Source organism: Ranitomeya imitator, chromosome 5 (genome assembly GCF_032444005.1).
Source record: "Ranitomeya imitator isolate aRanImi1 chromosome 5, aRanImi1.pri, whole genome shotgun sequence".
NCBI classification, from domain to species: Eukaryota; Metazoa; Chordata; class Amphibia; order Anura; family Dendrobatidae; genus Ranitomeya; species Ranitomeya imitator.
This window is the reverse complement of record NC_091286.1, coordinates 714,354,397-714,373,237: the sequence shown is the minus strand read 5'-3', so window position 1 is coordinate 714,373,237 and position 18,841 is coordinate 714,354,397. Positions and strand designations below refer to the sequence as shown.

The window sequence follows — 18,841 nt, the reverse complement described above, 5'->3', positions numbered from 1 at the left end:
TGGGTGATGAGAGGAGACTGCTGGGAGATTATACAGTATACACTGGAGGATTCTGGTTGATGAGAGGAGACTGCTGGGAGATTATACAGTATACACTGGAGGATTCTGGGTGATGAGAGGAGACTGCTGGGAGATTATACAGTATACACTGGAGGATTCTGGGTGATGAGAGGAGACTGCTGGGAGATTATACAGTATACACTGGAGGATTCTGGGTGGTGAGAGGAGACTGCTGGGAGATTATACAGTATACACTGGAGGATTCTGGGTAATGAGAGGAGACTGCTGGGAGATTATACAGTATACACTGGAGGATTCTGGGTGATGAGGAGACTGCTGGGAGATTATACAGTATACACTGGAGGATTCTGGGTGATGAGAGGAGACTGCTGGGAGATTATACAGTATACACTGGAGGATTCTGGGTGATGGGAGGAGACTGCTGGGAGATTATACAGTATACACTGGAGGATTCTGGGTGGTGAGAGGAGACTGCTGGGAGATTATACAGTGTACACTGGAGGATTCTGGGTGATGAGAGGAGACTGCTGGGAGATTATACAGTATACACTGGAGGATTCTGGGTGGTGAGAGGAGACTGCTGGGAGATTATACAGTATACACTGGAGGATTCTGGGTGATGAGAGGAGACTGCTGGGAGATTATACAGTATACACTGGGGGATTCTGGGTGATGAGAGGAGACTGCTGGGAGATTATACAGTATACACTGGAGGATTCTGGGTGGTGAGAGGAGACTGCTGGGAGATTATACAGTGTACACTGGAGGATTCTGGGTGATGAGAGGAGACTGCTGGGAGATTATACAGTATACACTGGAGGATTCTGGGTGATGAGAGGAGACTGCTGGGAGATTATACAGTATACACTGGAGGATTCTGGGTGATGAGAGGAGACTGCTGGGAGATTATACAGTGTACACTGGAGGATTCTGGGTGATGAGAGGAGACTGCTGGGAGATTATACAGTATACACTGGAGGATTCTGGGTGGTGAGAGGAGACTGCTGGGAGATTATACAGTATACACTGGAGGATTCTGGGTGATGAGAGGAGACTGCTGGGAGATTATACAGTATACACTGGAGGATTCTGGGTGATGAGAGGAGACTGCTGGGAGATTATACAGTATACACTGGAGGATTCTGGGTGATGAGGAGACTGCTGGGAGATTATACAGTATACACTGGAGGATTCTGGGTGATGAGGAGACTGCTGGGAGATTATACAGTATACACTGGAGGATTCTGGGTGATGGGAGGAGACTGCTGGGAGATTATACAGTGTACACTGGAGGATTCTGGGTGAGGAGAGGAGACTGCTGGGAGATTATACAGTATACACTGGAGGATTCTGGGTGATGAGGAGACTGCTGGGAGATTATACAGTATACACTGGAGGATTCTGGGTGATGGGAGGAGACTGCTGGGAGATTATACAGTATACACTGGAGGATTCTGGGTGATGAGGAGACTGCTGGGAGATTATACAGTGTACACTGGAGGATTCTGGGTGAGGAGAGGAGACTGCTGGGAGATTATACAGTATACACTGGAGGATTCTGGGTGATGAGAAGAGACTGCTGGGAGATTATACAGTATACACTGGAGGATTCTGGGTGATGAGGAGACTGCTGGGAGATTATACAGTATACACTGGAGGATTCTGGGTGATGGGAGGAGACTGCTGGGAGATTATACAGTGTACACTGGAGGATTCTGGGTGAGGAGAGGAGACTGCTGGGAGATTACACTGGAGGATTCTGGGTGATGGGAGGAGACTGCGGGGAGATTACACTGGAGGATTCTGGGTGATGAGAGGAGACTGCGGGGAGATTATACAGTATACACTGGAGGATTCTGGGTGATGAGAGGAGACTGCTGGGAGATTATACAGTATACACTGGAGGATTCTTTGTGATGAGAGGAGACTGCTGGCAGATTATACAGTATACACTGGAGGATTCTGGGAGATGAGAGGAGACTGCTGGGAGATTATACAGTATACACTGGAGGATTCTGGGTGATGAGGAGACTGCTGGGAGATTATACAGTGTACACTGGAGGATTCTGGGTGATGAGAGGAGACTGCTGGGAGATTATACAGTGTACACTGGAGGATTCTGGGTGATGAGAGGAGACTGCTGGGAGATTATACAGTATAGACTGGAGGATTCTGGGTGATGAGGAGACTGCTGGGAGATTATACAGTATACACTGGAGGATTCTGGGTGATGAGAGGAGACTGCTGGGAGATTATACAGTATACACTGGAGGATTCTGGGTGATGAGGAGACTGCTGGGAGATTATACAGTATACACTGGAGGATTCTGGGTGATTAGAGGAGACTGCTGGGAGATTATACAGTGTACACTGGAGGATTCTGGGTGATGAGGAGACTGCTGGGAGATTATACAGTATACACTGGAGGATTCTGGGTGATGAGAGGAGACTGCTGGGAGATTATACAGTGGAGGATTCTGGGTGATGAGAGGAGACTGCTGGGAGATTATACAGTATACACTGGAGGATTCTGGGTGATGAGAGGAGACTGCTGGGAGATTATACAGTATACACTGGAGGATTCTGGGTGATGAGAGGAGACTGCTGGGAGATTATACAGTGGAGGATTCTGGGTGATGAGAGGAGACTGCTGGGAGATTATACAGTATACACTGGAGGATTCTGGGTGATGAGAGGAGACTGCTAGCTGATTATACAGTATACACTGGAGGATTCTGGGTGATGAGACTGCTAGGGAGATTATACAGTACACTGGAGGATTCTGGGTGATGGGAGGAGACTGCTGGGAGATTATACAGTATACACTGGAGGATTCTGGGTGATGAGAGGAGACTGCTGGGAGATTATACAGTATACACTGGAGGATTCTGGGTGATGAGGAGACTGCTGGGAGATTATACAGTATACACTGGAGGATTCTGGGTGATGAGAGGAGACTGCTGGGAGATTATACAGTGTACACTGGAGGATTCTGGGTGATGAGAGGAGACTGCTGGGAGATTATACAGTGTACACTGGAGGATTCTGGGTGATGAGGAGACTGCTGGGAGATTATACAGTATACACTGGAGGATTCTGGGTGATGAGAGGAGACTGCTGGGAGATAATGCAGTATACACTGGAGGATTCTGGGTGATGAGAGGAGACTGCTGGGAGATTATACAGTATACACTGGAGGATTCTGGGTGATGAGAGGAGACTGCTGGGAGATTATACAGTATACACTGGAGGATTCTGGGTGATGAGAGGAGACTGCTGGGATATTATACAGTGTACACTGGAGGATTCTGGGTGATGAGAGAAGACTGCTGGGAGATTATACAGTATACACTGGAGGATTCTGGTTGATGAGAGGAGACTGCTGGGAGATTATACAGTATACACTGGAGGATTCTGGGTGATGAGAGGAGACTGCTGGGAGATTATACAGTATACACTGGAGGATTCTGGGTGATGAGAGGAGACTGCTGGGAGATTATACAGTATACACTGGAGGATTCTGGGTGGTGAGAGGAGACTGCTGGGAGATTATACAGTATACACTGGAGGATTCTGGGTAATGAGAGGAGACTGCTGGGAGATTATACAGTATACACTGGAGGATTCTGGGTGATGAGGAGACTGCTGGGAGATTATACAGTATACACTGGAGGATTCTGGGTGATGAGAGGAGACTGCTGGGAGATTATACAGTATACACTGGAGGATTCTGGGTGGTGAGAGGAGACTGCTGGGAGATTATACAGTATACACTGGAGGATTCTGGGTAATGAGAGGAGACTGCTGGGAGATTATACAATATACACTGGAGGATTCTGGGTGATGAGGAGACTGCTGGGAGATTATACAGTATACACTGGAGGATTCTGGGTGATGAGAGGAGACTGCTGGGAGATTATACAGTATACACTGGAGGATTCTGGGTGGTGAGAGGAGACTGCTGGGAGATTATACAGTGTACACTGGAGGATTCTGGGTGGTGAGAGGAGACTGCTGGGAGATTATACAGTGTACACTGGAGGATTCTGGGTGATGAGAGGAGACTGCTGGGAGATTATACAGTATACACTGGAGGATTCTGGGTGGTGAGAGGAGACTGCTGGGAGATTATACAGTATACACTGGAGGATTCTGGGTGATGAGAGGAGACTGCTGGGAGATTATACAGTATACACTGGGGGATTCTGGGTGATGAGAGGAGACTGCTGGGAGATTATACAGTATACACTGGAGGATTCTGGGTGGTGAGAGGAGACTGCTGGGAGATTATACAGTGTACACTGGAGGATTCTGGGTGATGAGAGGAGACTGCTGGGAGATTATACAGTATACACTGGAGGATTCTGGGTGATGAGAGGAGACTGCTGGGAGATTATACAGTATACACTGGAGGATTCTGGGTGATGAGAGGAGACTGCTGGGAGATTATACAGTGTACACTGGAGGATTCTGGGTGATGAGAGGAGACTGCTGGGAGATTATACAGTATACACTGGAGGATTCTGGGTGGTGAGAGGAGACTGCTGGGAGATTATACAGTATACACTGGAGGATTCTGGGTGATGAGAGGAGACTGCTGGGAGATTATACAGTATACACTGGAGGATTCTGGGTGATGAGAGGAGACTGCTGGGAGATTATACAGTATACACTGGAGGATTCTGGGTGATGAGGAGACTGCTGGGAGATTATACAGTATACACTGGAGGATTCTGGGTGATGAGGAGACTGCTGGGAGATTATACAGTATACACTGGAGGATTCTGGGTGATGGGAGGAGACTGCTGGGAGATTATACAGTGTACACTGGAGGATTCTGGGTGAGGAGAGGAGACTGCTGGGAGATTATACAGTATACACTGGAGGATTCTGGGTGATGAGGAGACTGCTGGGAGATTATACAGTATACACTGGAGGATTCTGGGTGATGGGAGGAGACTGCTGGGAGATTATACAGTATACACTGGAGGATTCTGGGTGATGAGGAGACTGCTGGGAGATTATACAGTGTACACTGGAGGATTCTGGGTGAGGAGAGGAGACTGCTGGGAGATTATACAGTATACACTGGAGGATTCTGGGTGATGAGAAGAGACTGCTGGGAGATTATACAGTATACACTGGAGGATTCTGGGTGATGAGGAGACTGCTGGGAGATTATACAGTATACACTGGAGGATTCTGGGTGATGGGAGGAGACTGCTGGGAGATTATACAGTGTACACTGGAGGATTCTGGGTGAGGAGAGGAGACTGCTGGGAGATTACACTGGAGGATTCTGGGTGATGGGAGGAGACTGCGGGGAGATTACACTGGAGGATTCTGGGTGATGAGAGGAGACTGCTGGGAGATTATACAGTATACACTGGAGGATTCTTTGTGATGAGAGGAGACTGCTGGCAGATTATACAGTATACACTGGAGGATTCTGGGAGATGAGAGGAGACTGCTGGGAGATTATACAGTATACACTGGAGGATTCTGGGTGATGAGGAGACTGCTGGGAGATTATACAGTGTACACTGGAGGATTCTGGGTGATGAGAGGAGACTGCTGGGAGATTATACAGTGTACACTGGAGGATTCTGGGTGATGAGAGGAGACTGCTGGGAGATTATACAGTGTACACTGGAGGATTCTGGGTGATGAGAGGAGACTGCTGGGAGATTATACAGTATATACTGGAGGATTCTGGGTGATGAGGAGACTGCTGGGAGATTATACAGTATACACTGGAGGATTCTGGGTGATTAGAGGAGACTGCTGGGAGATTATACAGTATACACTGGAGGATTCTGGGTGATGAGGAGACTGCTGGGAGATTATACAGTATACACTGGAGGATTCTGGGTGATGAGAGGAGACTGCTGGGAGATTATACAGTGTACACTGGAGGATTCTGGGTGATGAGACTGCTGGGAGATTATACAGTATACACTGGAGGATTCTGGGTGATGAGAGGAGACTGCTGGGAGATTATACAGTGGAGGATTCTGGGTGATGAGAGGAGACTGCTGGGAGATTATACAGTATACACTGGAGGATTCTGGGTGATGAGAGGAGACTGCTAGCTGATTATACAGTATACACTGGAGGATTCTGGGTGATGAGAGGAGACTGCTGGGAGATTATACAGTGGAGGATTCTGGGTGATGAGAGGAGACTGCTGGGAGATTATACAGTATACACTGGAGGATTCTGGGTGATGAGAGGAGACTGCTAGCTGATTATACAGTATACACTGGAGGATTCTGGGTGATGAGGAGACTGCTAGGGAGATTATACAGTACACTGGAGGATTCTGGGTGATGGGAGGAGACTGCTGGGAGATTATACAGTATACACTGGAGGATTCTGGGTGATGAGAGGAGACTGCTGGGAGATTATACAGTATACACTGGAGGATTCTGGGTGATGAGGAGACTGCTGGGAGATTATACAGTATACACTGGAGGATTCTGGGTGATGAGGAGACTGCTGGGAGATTACACTGGAGGATTCTGGGTGATGAGAGGAGACTGCTGGGAGATTATACAGTGTACACTGGAGGATACTGGGTGATGAGAGGAGACTGCTGGGAGATTATACAGTGTACACTGGAGGATTCTGGGTGATGAGGAGACTGCTGGGAGATTATACAGTATACACTGGAGGATTCTGGGTGATGAGAGGAGACTGCTGGGAGATTATACAGTATACACTGGAGGATTCTGGGTGAAGAGAGGAGACTGCTGGGAGATTATACGGTGTACACTGGAGGATTCTGGGTGATGAGAGGAGACTGCTGGGAGATTATACAGTTTACACTGGAGGATTCTGGGTGATGAGGAGACTGCTGGGAGATTATACAGTATACACTGGAGGATTCTGGGTGATGAGATGAGACTGCGGGGAGATTATACAGTATACACTGGAGGATTCTGGGTGATGAGAGGAGACTGCTGGGAGATTATACAGTATACACTGGAGGATTCTGGGTGATGAGAGGAGACTGCTGGGAGATTATACAGTATACACTGGAGGATTCTGGGTGATGAGATGAGACTGCGGGGAGATTATACAGTATACACTGGAGGATTCTGGGTGATGAGAGGAGACTGCTGGGAGATTATACAGTATACACTGGAGGATTCTGGGTGATGAGAGGAGACTGCTGGGAGATTATACAGTATACACTGGAGGATTGTGGGTTATGAGAGGAGACTGCTGGGAGATAATGCAGTATACACTGGAGGATTCTGGGTGATGAGAGGAGACTGCTGGGAGATTATACAGTATACACTGGAGGATTCTGGGTGATGAGAGGAGACTGCTGGGAGATTATACAGTATACACTGGAGGATTCTGGGTGATGAGAGGAGACTGCTGGGATATTATACAGTGTACACTGGAGGATTCTGGGTGATGAGAGGAGACTGCTGGGAGATTATACAGTATACACTGGAGGATTCTGGTTGATGAGAGGAGACTGCTGGGAGATTATACAGTATACACTTGAGGATTCTGGGTGATGAGAGGAGACTGCTGGGAGATTATACAGTATACACTGGAGGATTCTGGGTGATGAGAGGAGACTGCTGGGAGATTATACAGTATACACTGGAGGATTCTGGGTGGTGAGAGGAGACTGCTGGGAGATTATACAGTATACACTGGAGGATTCTGGGTAATGAGAGGAGACTGCTGGGAGATTATACAGTATACACTGGAGGATTCTGGGTGATGAGGAGACTGCTGGGAGATTATACAGTATACACTGGAGGATTCTGGGTGATGAGAGGAGACTGCTGGGAGATTATACAGTATACACTGGAGGATTCTGGGTGGTGAGAGGAGACTGCTGGGAGATTATACAGTATACACTGGAGGATTCTGGGTAATGAGAGGAGACTGCTGGGAGATTATACAGTATACACTGGAGGATTCTGGGTGATGAGGAGACTGCTGGGAGATTATACAGTATACACTGGAGGATTCTGGGTGATGAGAGGAGACTGCTGGGAGATTATACAGTATACACTGGAGGATTCTGGGTGATGGGAGGAGACTGCTGGGAGATTATACAGTATACACTGGAGGATTCTGGGTGGTGAGAGGAGACTGCTGGGAGATTATACAGTGTACACTGGAGGATTCTGGGTGATGAGAGGAGACTGCTGGGAGATTATACAGTATACACTGGAGGATTCTGGGTGGTGCGAGGAGACTGCTGGGAGATTATACAGTATACACTGGAGGATTCTGGGTGATGAGAGGAGACTGCTGGGAGATTATACAGTATACACTGGGGGATTCTGGGTGATGAGAGGAGACTGCTGGGAGATTATACAGTATACACTGGAGGATTCTGGGTGGTGAGAGGAGACTGCTGGGAGATTATACAGTGTACACTGGAGGATTCTGGGTGATGAGAGGAGACTGCTGGGAGATTATACAGTATACACTGGAGGATTCTGGGTGATGAGAGGAGACTGCTGGGAGATTATACAGTATACACTGGAGGATTCTGGGTGATGAGAGGAGACTGCTGGGAGATTATACAGTGTACACTGGAGGATTCTGGGTGATGAGAGGAGACTGCTGGGAGATTATACAGTATACACTGGAGGATTCTGGGTGGTGAGAGGAGACTGCTGGGAGATTATACAGTATACACTGGAGGATTCTGGGTGATGAGAGGAGACTGCTGGGAGATTATACAGTATACACTGGAGGATTCTGGGTGATGAGAGGAGACTGCTGGGAGATTATACAGTATACACTGGAGGATTCTGGGTGATGAGGAGACTGCTGGGAGATGATACAGTATACACTGGAGGATTCTGGGTGATGAGGAGACTGCTGGGAGATTATACAGTATACACTGGAGGATTCTGGGTGATGGGAGGAGACTGCTGGGAGATTATACAGTGTACACTGGAGGATTCTGGGTGAGGAGAGGAGACTGCTGGGAGATTATACAGTATACACTGGAGGATTCTGGGTGATGAGGAGACTGCTGGGAGATTATACAGTATACACTGGAGGATTCTGGGTGATGGGAGGAGACTGCTGGGAGATTATACAGTATACACTGGAGGATTCTGGGTGATGAGGAGACTGCTGGGAGATTATACAGTGTACACTGGAGGATTCTGGGTGAGGAGAGGAGACTGCTGGGAGATTATACAGTATACACTGGAGGATTCTGGGTGATGAGAAGAGACTGCTGGGAGATTATACAGTATACACTGGAGGATTCTGGGTGATGAGGAGACTGCTGGGAGATTATACAGTATACACTGGAGGATTCTGGGTGATGGGAGGAGACTGCTGGGAGATTATACAGTGTACACTGGAGGATTCTGGGTGAGGAGAGGAGACTGCTGGGAGATTACACTGGAGGATTCTGGGTGATGGGAGGAGACTGCGGGGAGATTACACTGGAGGATTCTGGGTGATGAGAGGAGACTGCGGGGAGATTATACAGTATACACTGGAGGATTCTGGGTGATGAGAGGAGACTGCTGGGAGATTATACAGTATACACTGGAGGATTCTGGGTGATGAGGAGACTGCTGGGAGATTATACAGTATACACTGGAGGATTCTTTGTGATGAGAGGAGACTGCTGGCAGATTATACAGTATACACTGGAGGATTCTGGGAGATGAGAGGAGACTGCTGGGAGATTATACAGTATACACTGGAGGATTCTGGGTGATGAGGAGACTGCTGGGAGATTATACAGTGTACACTGGAGGATTCTGGGTGATGATAGGAGACTGCTGGGAGATTATACAGTGTACACTGGAGGATTCTGGGTGATGAGAGGAGACTGCTGGGAGATTATACAGTATATACTGGAGGATTCTGGGTGATGAGGAGACTGCTGGGAGATTATACAGTATACACTGGAGGATTCTGGGTGATGAGAGGAGACTGCTGGGAGATTATACAGTATACACTGGAGGATTCTGGGTGATGAGGAGACTGCTGGGAGATTATACAGTATACACTGGAGGATTCTGGGTGATTAGAGGAGACTGCTGGGAGATTATACAGTGTACACTGGAGGATTCTGGGTGATGAGGAGACTGCTGGGAGATTATACAGTATACACTGGAGGATTCTGGGTGATGAGAGGAGACTGCTGGGAGATTATACAGTGGAGGATTCTGGGTGATGAGAGGAGACTGCTGGGAGATTATACAGTATACACTGGAGGATTCTGGGTGATGAGAGGAGACTGCTGGGAGATTATACAGTATACACTGGAGGATTCTGGGTGATGAGAGGAGACTGCTGGGAGATTATACAGTGGAGGATTCTGGGTGATGAGAGGAGACTGCTGGGAGATTATACAGTATACACTGGAGGATTCTGGGTGATGAGAGGAGACTGCTAGCTGATTATACAGTATACACTGGAGGATTCTGGGTGATGAGACTGCTAGGGAGATTATACAGTACACTGGAGGATTCTGGGTGATGGGAGGAGACTGCTGGGAGATTATACAGTATACACTGGAGGATTCTGGGTGATGAGAGGAGACTGCTGGGAGATTATACAGTATACACTGGAGGATTCTGGGTGATGAGGAGACTGCTGGGAGATTATACAGTATACACTGGAGGATTCTGGGTGATGAGGAGACTGCTGGGAGATTACACTGGAGGATTCTGGGTGATGAGAGGAGACTGCTGGGAGATTATACAGTGTACACTGGAGGATTCTGGGTGATGAGAGGAGACTGCTGGGAGATTATACAGTGTACACTGGAGGATTCTGGGTGATGAGGAGACTGCTGGGAGATTATACAGTATACACTGGAGGATTCTGGGTGATGAGAGGAGACTGCTGGGAGATTATACAGTATACACTGGAGGATTCTGGGTGAAGAGAGGAGACTGCTGGGAGATTATACGGTGTACACTGGAGGATTCTGGGTGATGGGAGGAGAGGAGACTGCTGGGAGATTATACAGTATACACTGGAGTATTCTGGGTGATGAGGAGACTGCTGGGAGATTATACAGTATACACTGGAGGATTCTGGGTGATGAGAGGTGACTGCTGGGAGATTATACAGTATACACTGGAGGATTCTGGGTGATGAGAGGAGACTGCTGGGAGATTATACAGTGTACACTGGAGGATTCTGGGTGATGGGAGGAGAGGAGACTGCTGGGAGATTATACAGTATACACTGGAGGATTCTGGGTGAGGAGAGGAAACTGCTGGGAGATTATACAGTATATACTGGAGGATTCTGGGTGAGGAGAGGAGACTGCTGGGAGATTACACTGGAGGACTCTGGGTGATGGGAGGAGACTGCTGGGAGATTATACAGTATACACTGGAGGATTCTGGGTGATGAGAGGAGACTGCTGGGAGATTATACAGTATATACTGGAGGATTCTGGGTGAGGAGAGGAGACTGCTGGGAGATTACACTGGAGGATTCTGGGTGATGGGAGGAGACTGCTGGGAGATTATACAGTGTACACTGGAGGATTCTGGGTGATGGGAGGAGACTGCGGGGAGATTACACTGAAGGATTCTGGGTGATGAGAGGAGACTGCTGGGGGATTATACAGTGTACACTGGGGGATTCTGGGTGATGAGAGGAGACTGCTGGGAGATTATACAGTATACACTGGAGGATTCTGGGTGATGAGAGGAGACTGCTGGGGGATTATACAGTGTACACTGGGGGATTCTGGGTGATGGGAGGAGACTGCTGGGAGATTATACAGTGTACACTGGAGGATTCTGGGTGATAAGAGGAGACTGCTGCGAGATTATACAGTGTACACTGGAGGATTCTGGGTGATGAGAGGAGACTGCTGGGAGATTATACAGTATACACTGGAGGATTCTGGGTGAGGAGAGGAGACTGCTGGGAGATTACACTGGAGGATTCTGGGTGATGGGAGGAGACTGCTGGGAGATTATACAGTATACACTGGAGGATTCTGGGTGATGGGAGGAGACTGCTGGGAGATTATACAGTATACACTGGAGGATTCTGGGTGAGGAGAGGAGACTGCTGGGAGATTACACTGGAGGATTCTGGGTGATGAGAGGAGACTGCTGGGAGATTATACCGTATACACTGGAGGATTCTGGGTGATGAGAGGAGACTGCGGGGAGATTATACAGTATACACTGGAGGATTCTGGGTGATGAGAGGAGACTGCTGGGAGATTATACAGTATACACTGGAGGATTCTGGGTGATGAGAGGAGACTGCGGGGAGATTATACAGTATACACTGGAGGATTCTGGGTGATGAGGAGACTGCTGGGAGATTATACAGTATACACTGGAGGATTCTGGGTGATGAGAGGAGACTGCTGGGAGATTATACAGTATACACTGGAGGATTCTGGGTGATGAGAGGAGACTGCTGGGAGATTATACAGTATACACTGGAGGATTCTGGGTGATGAGAAGAGACTGCTGGGAGATTATATAGTATACACTGGAGGATTCTGGGTGATGAGAGGAGACTGCTGGGAGATTATACAGTATACACTGGAGGATTCTGGGTGATGAGAGGAGACTGCTGGGAGATTATACAGTGTACACTGGAGGATTCTGGGTGATGAGAGGAGACTGCTGGGAGATTATACAGTATACACTGGAGGATTCTGGGTGATGAGAAGAGACTGCTGGGAGATTATACAGTATACACTGGAGGATTCTGGGTGATGGGAGGAGACTGCTGGGAGATTATACAGTGTACACTGGAGGATTCTGGGTGAGGAGAGGAGACTGCTGGGAGATTACACTGGAGGATTCTGGGTGAGGAGAGGAGACTGCTGGGAGATTATACAGTGTACACTGGAGGATTCTGGGTGATGAGAGGAGACTGCTGGGAGATTATACAGTGTACACTGGAGGATTCTGGGTGATGAGAGGAGACTGCTGGGAGATTATACAGTGTACACTGGAGGATTCTGGGTGATGAGAGGAGACTGCTGGGAGATTGTACAGTATACACTGGAGGATTCTGGGTGATGAGAGGAGACTGCTGGGAGATTATACAGTATACACTGGAGGATTCTGGGTGATGAGAGGAGACTGCTGGGAGATTGTACAGTATACACTGGAGGATTCTGGGTGATGAGAGGAGACTGCTGGGAGATTATACAGTATACACTGGAGGATTCTGGGTGATGAGAGGAGACTGCTGGGAGATTATACAGTATACACTGGAGGATTCTGGGTGATGAGAGGAGACTGCTGGGAGATTATACAGTATACACTGGAGGATTCTGGGTGATGAGAGGAGACTGCTGGGAGATTATACAGTGTACACTGGAGGATTCTGGGTGATGAGGAGACTGCTGGGAGATTATACAGTATACACTGGAGGATTCTGGGTGATGAGAGGAGACTGCTGGGAGATTATACAGTACACTGAAGGATTCTGGGTGAAGAGAGGAGACTGCTGGGAGATTATACAGTGTACACTGGAGGATTCTGGGTGATGGGAGGAGAGGAGACTGCTGGGAGATTATACAGTATACACTGGAGGATTCTGGGTGATGAGAGGAGACTGCTGGGAGATTATACAGTATACACTGGAGGATTCTGGGTGATGAGAAGAGACTGCTGGGAGATTATACAGTATACACTGGAGGATTCTGGGTGATGGGAGGAGACGGCTGGGAGATTATACAGTGTACACTGGAGGATTCTGGGTGATGGGAGGAGAGGAGACTGCTGGGAGATTATACAGTATACACTGGAGGATTCTGGGTGATGAGAGGAGACTGCTGGGAGATTACACTGGAGGATTCTGGGTGAGGAGAGGAGACTGCTGGGAGATTACACTGGAGGATTCTGGGTGAGGAGAGGAGACTGCTGGGAGATTATACAGTGTACACTGGAGGATTCTGGGTGATGAGAGGAGACTGCTGGGAGATTATACAGTGTACACTGGAGGATTCTGGGTGATGAGAGGAGACTGCTGGGAGATTATACAGTATACACTGGAGGATTCTGGGTGATGAGAGGAGACTGCTGGGAGATTGTACAGTATACACTGGAGGATTCTGGGTGATGAGAGGAGACTGCTGGGAGATTATACAGTATACACTGGAGGATTCTGGGTGATGAGAGGAGACTGCTGGGAGATTATACAGTGTACACTGGAGGATTCTGGGTGATGAGGAGACTGCTGGGAGATTATACAGTATACACTGGAGGATTCTGGGTGATGAGAGGAGACTGCTGGGAGATTATACAGTACACTGAAGGATTCTGGGTGAAGAGAGGAGACTGCTGGGAGATTATACAGTGTACACTGGAGGATTCTGGGTGATGGGAGGAGAGGAGACTGCTGGGAGATTATACAGTATACACTGGAGGATTCTGGGTGATGAGAGGAGACTGCTGGGAGATTATACAGTATACACTGGAGGATTCTGGGTGATGAGAAGAGACTGCTGGGAGATTATACAGTGTACACTGGAGGATTCTGGGTGATGGGAGGAGACGGCTGGGAGATTATACAGTGTACACTGGAGGATTCTGGGTGATGGGAGGAGAGGAGACTGCTGGGAGATTATACAGTATGCACTGGAGGATTCTGGGTGATGAGAGGAGACTGCTGGGAGATTATACAGTATACACTGGAGGATTCTGGGTGAGGAGACTGCTGGGAGATTACACTGGAGGATTCTGGGTGATGGGAGGAGACTGCGGGGAGATTACACTGGAGGATTCTGGGTGATGAGAGGAGACTGCTGGGAGATTATACAGTATACACTGGAGGATTCTGGGTGATGAGAGGAGACTGCTGGGAGATTATACAGTGTACACTGGAGGATTCTGGGTGATGAGAGGAGACTGCTGGGAGATTATACAGTGTACACTGGAGGATTCTGGGTGATGAGAGGAGACTGCTGGGAGATTATACAGTGTACACTGGAGGATTCTGGGTGATGAGGAGACTGCTGGGAGATTATACAGTATACACTGGAGGATTCTGGGTGATGACAGGAGACTGCTGGGAGATTATACAGTATACACTGGAGGATTCTGGGTGATGAGAGGAGACTGCTGGGAGATTATACAGTATACACTGGAGGATTCTGGGTGATGAGTGGAGACTGCTGGGAGATTATACAGTATACACTGGAGGATTCTGGGTGATGAGAAGAGACTGCTGGGAGATTATACAGTATACACTGGAGGATTCTGGGTGATGGGAGGAGACGGCTGGGAGATTATACAGTGTACACTGGAGGATTCTGGGTGATGGGAGGAGAGGAGACTGCTGGGAGATTATACAGTATACACTGGAGGATTCTGGGTGATGAGAGGAGACTGCTGGGAGATTATACAGTATACACTGGAGGATTCTGGGTGAGGAGAGGAGACTGCTGGGAGATTACACTGGAGGATTCTGGGTGATGGGAGGAGACTGCGGGGAGATTACACTGGAGGATTCTGGGTGATGAGAGGAGACTGCGGGGAGATTATACAGTATACACTGGAGGATTCTGGGTGATGAGAGGAGACTGCTGGGAGATTATACAGTGTACACTGGAGGATTCTGGGTGATGAGAGGAGACTGCTGGGAGATTATACAGTGTACATTGGAGGATTCTGGGTGATGAGGAGACTGCTGGGAGATTATACAGTATACACTGGAGGATTCTGGGTGATGAGGAGACTGCTGGGAGATTATACAGTATACACTGGAGGATTCTGGGTGATGACAGGAGACTGCTGGGAGATTATACAGTATACACTGGAGGATTCTGGGTGATGAGAGGAGACTGCTGGGAGATTATACAGTATAGACTGGAGGATTCTGGGTGATGAGAGGAGACTGCTGGGAGATTATACAGTATACACTGGAGGATTCTGGGTGATGAGTGGAGACTGCTGGGAGATTATACAGTATATACTGGAGGATTCTGGGTGATGAGAGGAGACTGCTGGGAGATTATACAGTGTACACTGGAGGATTCTGGGTGATGAGAGGAGACTGCTGGGAGATTATACAGTGTACACTGGAGGATTCTGGGTGATGAGGAGACTGCTGGGAGATTATACAGTATACACTGGAGGATTCTGGGTGATGAGAGGAGACTGCTGGGAGATTATACAGTACACTGGAGGATTCTGGGTGAAGAGAGGAGACTGCTGGGAGATTATACAGTATACACTGGAGGATTCTGGGTGAAGAGAGGAGACTGCTGGGAGATTATACAGTACACTGGAGGATTCTGGGTGAAGAGAGGAGACTGCTGGGAGATTATACAGTATACACTGAAGGATTCTGGGTGATGAGAGGAGACTGCTGGGAGATTATACAGTGTACACTGGAGGATTCTGGGTGATGAGAGGAGACTGCTGGGAGATTATACAGTATACACTGGAGGATTCTGGGTGATGAGAGGAGACTGCTGGGAGATTATATAGTATACACTGGAGGATTCTGGGTGATGAGAGGAGACTGCTGGGAGATTATACAGTATACACTGGAGGAATCTGGGTGATGAGGAGACTGCTGGGAGATTATACAGTATACTCTGGAGGATTCTGGGTGATGAGGAGACTGCTGGGAGATTATACAGTATACACTGGAGGATTCTGGGTGATGAGGAGAGGAGACTGCTGGGAGATTGTACAGTATACACTGGAGGATTCTGGGTGATGTGAGGAGACTGCTGGGAGATTATACAGTATACACTGGAGGATTCTGGGTGATGTGAGGAGACTGCTGGGAGATTATACAGTATACACTGGAGGAATCTGGGTGATGAGAGGAGACTGCGGGGAGATTATACAGTGTACACTGGAGGAATCTGGGTGATGAGGAGACTGCTGGGAGATTATACAGTATACACTGGAGGATTCTGGGTGATGAGAGGAGACTGCTGGGAGATTATACAGTATACACTGGAGGAATCTGGGTGATGAGGAGACTGCTGGGAGATTATACAGTATACACTGGAGGATTCTGGGTGATGATAGGAGACTGCTGGGAGATTATACAGTATACACTGGAGGAATCTGGGTGATGAGGAGACTGCTGGGAGATTATACAGTATACACTGGAGGATTCTGGGTGATGAGAGGAGACTGCTGGGAGATTATACAGTGTACACTGGAGGATTCTGGGTGATGAGAGGAGACTGCTGGGAGATTATACAGTATATACTGGAGGATTCTGGGTGATGAGAGGAGACTGCTGGGAGATTATACAGTATACACTGGAGGATTCTGGGTGATGAGAGGAGACTGCTGGGAGATTATACAGTATACACTGGAGGATTCTGGGTGATGAGGAGAGGAGACTGCTGGGAGATTGTACAGTATACACTGGAGGATTCTGGGTGATGAGAGGAGACTGCTGGGAGATTATACAGTATACACTGGAGGATTCTGGGCGATGTGAGGAGACTGCTGGGAGATTATACAGTATACACTGGAGGATTCTGGGCGATGAGAGGAGACTGCTGGGAGATTATACAGTGTACACTAGAGGATTCTGGGTGATGAGAGGAGACTGCTGGGAGATTATACAGTATATACTGGAGGATTCTGGGTGATGAGAGGAGACTGCTGGGAGATTATACAGTGTACACTGGAGGATTCTGGGTGATGAGAGGAGACTGCTGGGAGATTGTACAGTATACACTGGAGGATTCTGGGTGATGAGAGGTGACTGCTTGGAGATTATACAGTATACACTGGAGGATTCTGGGTGATGAGAGGAGACTGCTGGGAGAATATACAGTGTACACTGGAGGATTCTGGGTGATGAGAGGAGACTTCTGGGAGATTATACAGTATACACTGGAGGATTCTGGGTGATGAGAGGTGACTGCTTGGAGATTATACAGTATACACTGGAGGATTCTGGGTGATGAGAGGAGACTGCTGGGAGAATATACAGTGTACACTGGAGGATTCTGGGTGATGAGAGGAGACTTCTGGGAGATTATACAGTGTACACTGGAGGATTCTGGGTGATGGGAGGAGACTGCTGGGAGATTATACAGTATACACTGGAGGATTCTGGGTGATGAGAGGAGACTGCTGGGAGATTATACAGTATACACTGGAGGATTCTGGGTGATGAGAGGAGACTGCTGGGAGATTATACAGTACACTGGAGGATTCTGGGTGATGAGAGGAGACTGCTGGGAGATTATACAGTATACACTGGAGGATTCTGGGTGATGAGAGGAGACTGCTGGGAGAATATACAGTGTACACTGGAGGATTCTGGGTGATGAGAGGAGACTTCTGGGAGATTATACAGTGTACACTGGAGGATTCTGGGTGATGGGAGGAGACTGCTGGGAGATTATACAGTGTACACTGGAGGATTCTGGGTGATGAGAGGAGACTTCTGGGAGATTATACAGTGTACACTGGAGGATTCTGGGTGATGAGAGGAGACTGCTGGGAGATTATACAGTGTACACTGGAGGATTCTGGGTGATGAGGAGACTGCTGGGAGATTATACAGTATACACTGGAGGATTCTGGGTGATGAGAGGAGACTGCTGGGAGATTATACAGTGTACACTGGAGGATTCTGGGTGATGAGGAGACTGCTGGGAGATTATACAGTATACACTGGAGGATTCTGGGTGATGAGAGGAGACTGCTGGGAGATTATACAGTATACACTGGAGGATTCTGGGTGATGAGGAGACTGCTGGGAGATTATACAGTGTACACTGAAGGATTCTGGGCGATGAGAAGAAACTGCTGGGAGATTATACAGTATACACTGGAGGATTCTGGGTTATGAGAGGAGACTGCTGGGAGATTATACAGTA

General features: G+C 48.2%; 1 pseudogene; it reads left to right on the top strand.

Moving 5' to 3' along the window:
* The window catches only part of LOC138638942 (zinc finger protein 585A-like), a 132,504-nt pseudogene that overhangs the window by 88,255 nt on the left and 25,408 nt on the right, over window positions 1-18,841 (top strand).